Genomic DNA, 6,903 nt, shown 5'->3' on the forward strand with positions numbered 1-6,903 from the left:
CGCTGTCGTCTAGAGATGTGCTGATGGGTGTAGCGGGCAGGTGCCCCCCCCCGGAAGGTCCCCTGGTCCCCGCTGTCCAGTGAGCTGGGAAAGTGAATAGGGCCAGTAAAATGCTGATTCTGGACAGCGCAGAAAACTCCCCACCTAACAACAGAGCTCGGATGGTCTTTGTACTTGAAGAACTGCCTCTCCTTAATAACAAAATTTCAGTTTTCTACCTTGGAGCCTCTATGCATAGATTCATCTTTAAAAAAAAAAAAGACAAAACTTCTGCTGCTCTTGCTTTTATGAAAGATTGTGAAAGAACACTTATTTATGGTTGAAAATGCAGAGGAAAAAGAAGAAAACAAAGTGAACAGGAACTGAACCTCTCAGAGAGACGCTGTCCCCTTCCTTCATCTGCCCAGAAGGCTGTCTGCTTTTCAGAGTTCAGGGCTGATTCCTGGCTCTGGCCTGGGGATCACTCCCAGCGGTGCTCAGGGATCATCCACAGATCCGAGGATCAGCTACACGCAACGTGGGTGCTTCAGAGTCTTGGGGTCCCTGCGCAAGATCACCCCACCAGGCTCCGAGCGTCCCTCCACGCAGTTTGCCAAGAAGGAGGGTGCCTACACCGGGATTGTTAAGGGCTTTAACGAATTTCCTAGTGTTCAATAATTAGGTTGTTTTTACTATTTTCAGGATATTAAATGTAGCCGTGAAAACATCCTCATGGCAAAAATTTTTATCGTATTTTTCACTGGAGATTAGTTCCTAGAAGTAAAATTGCTTTTCTATTCTGATTTCATTTCTGGGTCACACCTGTCAGCTCGGGGGTCACTCCCAGCGGGGCCTTCGGGGACACTGCCCAGGGACTACAGGGACTCGGCCCCCCACACGAAGCAGCCTCTAACCCCTAAGTTACCTGCCCCAAATTCTTATTTTGGGAAGGAGAGGGATTATACCTGGAGGAGCTCAGGACTAACTCCTGGCTCTGTGTTCAGGCATGTCTTCTGGAGGGTTCAGGGGATCATATGGGTGCTGGGGATAGAATCTGGGTGGGCCACATGTAAGGCGAACACCCGACCTGCTGTACTATCTCTCTGGTCCAGTATTTAACGCTTTAACTGCTTTTGTAGATAATATGTTGATGACGTTCAGAGTTTTATTCATTTATTTCAGTTCGTTTCTTCCACACTTTTCCTTCCTTTTGTTTTAATGATATAAAACGGGGGTGTACCTGGCCATGATGTAAGGTAAATGCCTTAACTCTACCTCTGGTCCCCAAATACTAAGTTTTAAAGGCATATGTCCACTTCTATTCTCACGCCACCCACTCCTCTTCCCAGAGACAATAACTAATAATCAGTGTCTTACCAAACTCTTACCGATGTCTGTTAGATTCATTTGTCTTTGCTCATACACATATTCTAAGGTGAATTCTCTATAAAATATATATAAGCATACACACACAGACACACACACATTGCCCTACAGATGCACAGATCGGTTATATACTATTCCACACTTAAATTCTTTTGGATAGCTTTCTTTTAGGGGGGAGGGGGCTTCTTCCTGGCTCAGCACTCAGAGATCACTCCGGGCAGGCTCGGGGGACCGAATGGGGTGCTGGGGATCGATTCTGGGTCGGCTGCATGCAAGGCAAATGTCCTACCCTCTTTACCACCTCTCCAGCCCAGTTTCATCATTTCTTAAGAGCTATTTGAGAGGGTGGAGAGGTGGTGCAGTGGGTAAGGCCTTGCACACGCCCAACCCAGGTTCAATCCCCAGCATCCCATATGGTCCTCTAAGCACTGCAAGAAGTAATTCCTGAATGCAGGGCCAGGAGTAACCTGTGAGCCATTTCCAGGTACGACTGAAAAATAGGAAAAAAGGAAAAAAGCTATTTGAATTATTCTTAATAGTATTTTATTGTGTGGGCTGGAGTGATAGCACAGCGGTAGGGCGTTTGCCTTGCAAGTGGCCAACATGGCCGACCCAGGTTCGATTCCTCTGCCCCTCTCAGAGATCCCGGCAAGCTACTGAGAGTATCTCACCCGCACGACAAAGCCTGGCAAGCTCCCCGTGACGTATTCGATATGCCAAACACAGTAACAAGTCTCACAATGTTACTGGGCCCGCTCGAGCAAATCGATGAACAACAGGAGGACAGGGACAGTGACAGTGACAGTGATTTTATTATGTGCATGAGCTGTAATTTTTTTTTAGTTTTTGTTTTTGGGCCACATCCAGTGGTGCTCGGGGCTTACTCTGCTCAGGGATCACTCCTGGCGGGGCTCAGGGGACCACATGGGATGTTGGGGATCGAACCATGGTAAACCAATGTGAGGTAAGTACTTGACTCATTGAAATAACACTCCAGGCCCTGTAATTTATTCAACAGTTTCCCTACTGGTGGTCACATAGGCTCTATATAACTCATCTTTTAAAGGTGGTCCACACCCGGCAGTGCTCAGGGCTTCCTCCTGGCTCTGCTTACTCCTGGAGGGCATGGGAGACCATATGTGGTGTTGGGAGTCAAACCTGGATGGGCTGCTTGTAAGGCAAATGACCTACTCATTGTACTATCACTTCAGCCCCAAGTTATCTGTATCACTGTACCACTGTCATCCCGTAATTAATCGATTTCCTTGAGCAGGCACCAGTAACGTCTCCATTCGTCCTAGCCCTGAGATTCTAGCAAGTGCCACACTGGGGGCTCTTTCAGGCTCAGGGGAATGAGACCCATCATTGTTACTGGGTTTTGACATATCGAACACGGCATGGGGAGCTTGCCAGACTCTGCCGTGCGGGCAGGATACTCGCAGTAGCCTGCCAGGTTCTCTGAGAGTAAGAACTAGACAATCAGAGGTTGCATGGCCGTGAATGCAGCCTCGTGCCTTCGGGAGCTTAGTTTTATAGTCTCTGGATCTTGGACATTGATGGGATTACACGGCGCCAGGGGCAGTTGGTGGGTGTAACGGTCTAGCTACTGGAAGGTGGGGGATCTGGGTTATCCCAAGTTATCTATTACATAATAAATTATAGCAAACGTTGTGACATGAGAAGTGCAACAAAGGCCAGAGAGAGAGTACAAGAGGCAAGGAGCTTGCCTGGCATGTGGCCAGCCCAGTTTTGAGTCCCTAGCACCATATATGGTTCTCTGAGAACTTCCAGCAGTGATCTCTAAGCACAGAGCCAGGAATAGTCCCTGAGCACCACTGAGTATGACCCCCCCAACCCTCACCCCAACCCCCCCACCAAGAAAAATCATGGGAAATAGAATATAGTTATGCTTCCATCTTTGGAAAATGCAACCTTCCAAAGATTTTCACCTACACACTGTAGCACTGTCCTCCTGTTGTTCATCAATTTGCTCAAGCGGGCGCCAGCAATGTCTCACAACAAATCGTGAGACTTGTTGTTACTGTTTTTGATATGTCATATCAAAGAGATTTTTCAATAAAATCATTTTCAATATTTTTCTATTATCAAAAGAATGTTGGGTTAAGTACATTGTTAGGGCTGCAATGTTATTCCCAAACTTCCTCTAGAAGTTTATTTCTCCATACAAGGAATACTAAGTTTAGCTTGTAAAAACCCCAGCCAATTTGATATGCAAGAAATGACTGAGAGAGAACCCGTTTGAGACAGAAGTCTTGCGCTCAAGCATGGAGCTGCACTCATCTGCTAGGACTGCCATCACCAAATAGCACAAGCTAGTTCAACAGCAGCGAGAGGCTTTCTGCTAATCCTGGAACTGGAAGTCTACCTAACCAGAGCTATCCTGGCTGGACTGACCCAGGCCTCTCCCTGCGGCCGGAACACAGCTCCGTCTCGGCACCTCTCACCTAGCCTCACTGCCCCGTTCTCTGCGCTGTGTCCCGGCTGTCTCTCCCCTTTGTTGAGGGACACCTACTGGGTTAATGAACACTTGATTTTCTATCTGGTGCTGGGGACCAGACCCAGGGGCTCACATGTGCCAAGCACTGAGCCTCTACCCCGCCCAAGGGCCTACTTGAATGACTTCATTTAAATTTAATAATACAGCAGAGATGCCCCCTGGCCCCTTCCCAGGCTGAAACTCCTACCCAGGGCAGCTCAGAGGGGGACAGGTAGAGAGATTCACTCACCCCAGCAGAGCCCTGGCAGTCGAAAACCTCCAGAACTCTCAGCGCCATGCTCACGGCCACTCTCCACAGGCTCGAACCAGCCTTATCCATGAGCAAATCTGCTGAAAAACCCAGGTATGCGGTTTGTGACTGAAATCTCCAGGTTCACACAGAGTCGGGAATGGGCAAACTCCCCCATCTCCCTGTGCTTCCAGGAGCCCGGCAGTGCCACCAATGTCTCTGGTACCATATGAGCCCATTAACAGCCGTGATCCAGAGACTCACAAATATATCTCAGAAGAGAGCCACAAACTGCAGAGTGCCCCTCACCCCAAAGTCGTCATCCAGTTAAAAACTTAACTCCGGTTGTGTTCACTGTATCACTCTATCACTGTCATCCTGTTGTTCATCGAGTTCCTCGAGCAGGCACCACTAGTGTCTCCATTCGTCCTAGCCCTGAGATTTTAGCAAGTGCCACATTTGAGGCTCCTTCAGGGTCAGGGGAATGAGACCCAACATTGTTACTGGGTTCTGGCATATCGAATATGCCACGGGGAGCTTGCCAGACTCTGCCGTGTGGGCAGGATATTCTCGGTAGCCTGCCGGGCTCTCCAAGAGCGAGAACTAGACAATAAGAAGTCATGTTAACCTGTTTTAAATTTTAGAATTCCTGAGTGTGACTTCTCATCTTCCACACCACTGATATACCAGGAGTATCACACCACATTGGATGGGGGGCAATGCAGTAACAACATGCAGTAAATCTCTTAGACAAGGGCTTACTGGCTCCAGACTGAGATACAACAATCTTCACAACTTTCTTCTAAGGAAACTCATTGATCATTTTAGCAGATTACTCTTGACAAGGAATACAAAGTAAATTATTAAGGGCCTGCTATTGGAGCAGGCTTGGGTGGTGGTTGGGTAAATTCGAAATATTGGTGGTGGGATTGGTGTTGGAATATCGAATGTAATCAATTATTGTGAACAACTTTTCATTTCATTTCATTTCATTTCATCATCCTGTTATTCGTCGATTGCCTCGAGCAGGCCCCAGTAACGTCTCTTTCATCCTAGCCCTGAGATTATATTCAAGGCTATTTAGGAGAATGAGACCCATCATTGTTACTGGTATTTGGCATATTTGGTATGCCACGGGGAGTTTGCCAGACTCTGCCCTGTGGGCAGGCTACATTCGATAGCCTTTATAAAAATAAAATAAAAATCCAACATAAAATAAAAACAAATGCAATAATTCAGTCATTTGTGGTGGGGCTTCACTCTATGATTTGAAGGGGAGCATATCATCTCCACAGAATTCAGCAATTCTGGATGGTCTGTGTCTTTCTCTGCCTCTGCTTTCTTTCTCACTATTTGTTTTGTTTTGGGGCCACACCCCGTGATGCTCAGGGTACTCCTGGCTCTGTGCTCAGAATTGCTCCTGGCAGTGCTTGGAGAGGACCCTGTGTTCAGAGGCGCAGAGATGGACCCAGGGCCCCTGCGTGACAAGCACAAATTCAGCCCATTGAGCCGTCACTGGGCTCCTCATGAAGACATTTATGATTCTGGCTTCCACAATCCTGTTTGCTAAGTAATAGGAGATGCCCTTGATAGCCCGAGGAACTAGATGTTTCCGGTGGAGATTGCCTAGGTTATCTTCGAGGTAACAAACCACACCCAACCTTTGAGACTTAAAACAACAATCAGTTGCTTCTTGCAGGGCCTGTGATTTGGCTGGGCGCCTCCTCCTCTGGTTTGGTTCCTGGAGCTGTGGCCCACCGATGGCCTGTTCCGACCGTGTGTCTAGGAGGGTCCGGATGCCGAGGCTGCAGCCACAGTCCAGCGGGGAGGGTGTTTGCCTCGCACAAGCCCAACCCAGGCTCGATCCCCGGCATCCCATCTGGTCCCCTGAGCACCACCAGGAGTGATTCCTGAGTGCAGAGCCAGGAGGAACCCCTGAGCGCTGCCAATATGACCCCCAAAACAAAACAAAAGGAAGAAACAAGGGTTCCGATGCCCGCACCTCTCTCCCCACGGTGTGGCCTCCGAGACTGTTCCCAGGATATAGAAACGGCCGTAAAAGCGGGAGGCCGCCGGAAGCTGCACATCACTCGGCCGTGTTGTTTTGGTCAAAGCAATTTTGGTCCAGTTCAATTTCAGGGGAAGTAAAACCGTTTCTGCCCTGAGAGGCCTAAAGCTTCACAGCCACGTGGCAGGTGAGTGGGTTTGTGGGCTGGGGGCACTATCGCCACAGGGAGGGGCCAGGGCTGGTCTCTGAGTCAACAGGCCACACACATACGCCCCGCGGCCTTTGTCCCCAGCTGGAGCTTCCCAGCTCTGGGCCCGTCCTGGCAGGGCTGACGCTCCTGCCCTCAGCTCTGCGGGGCCCTGTCGTGCCCTTTGGCCTGCTGGCACTGGGAGGACTTTGACTTGAATCCACCCCAGCCTTCCTTCCCCGAACTGGCTGGGCTTCTCGGAACTCACGTCCCTGGCTCAGCCCTGCTGCCCACCTGCCTGCGCTTGAGGAAGTTCACAGCAAACCAGGGACGCTGTTAACCGATTTCCCAGGAAACTCGCTTAATGCATCGAGAAGCACAAACATGCTTCCCCTTTTACATATACCCCGGCCTCCTGTGCACGCCTTGGAGACAAGCCTGCGCCTCCAACTGGAGGGTCTCCACACAGTCCCTGGGACCCCGGAGTTACCGGGACCATAAACACACGCTGCCTGCTGTTGGGGATGAGAGCTCGAACGGAGGAATAGAGCCAGGAAGAAGGTGCTCGCAGAATGGCTTACTGGAATGGCTGCGGG

Source organism: Sorex fumeus, unplaced genomic scaffold (assembly GCF_029834395.1).
Source record: "Sorex fumeus unplaced genomic scaffold, SorFum_2.1 ptg000123l, whole genome shotgun sequence".
Taxonomy (NCBI): domain Eukaryota; kingdom Metazoa; phylum Chordata; class Mammalia; order Eulipotyphla; family Soricidae; genus Sorex; species Sorex fumeus.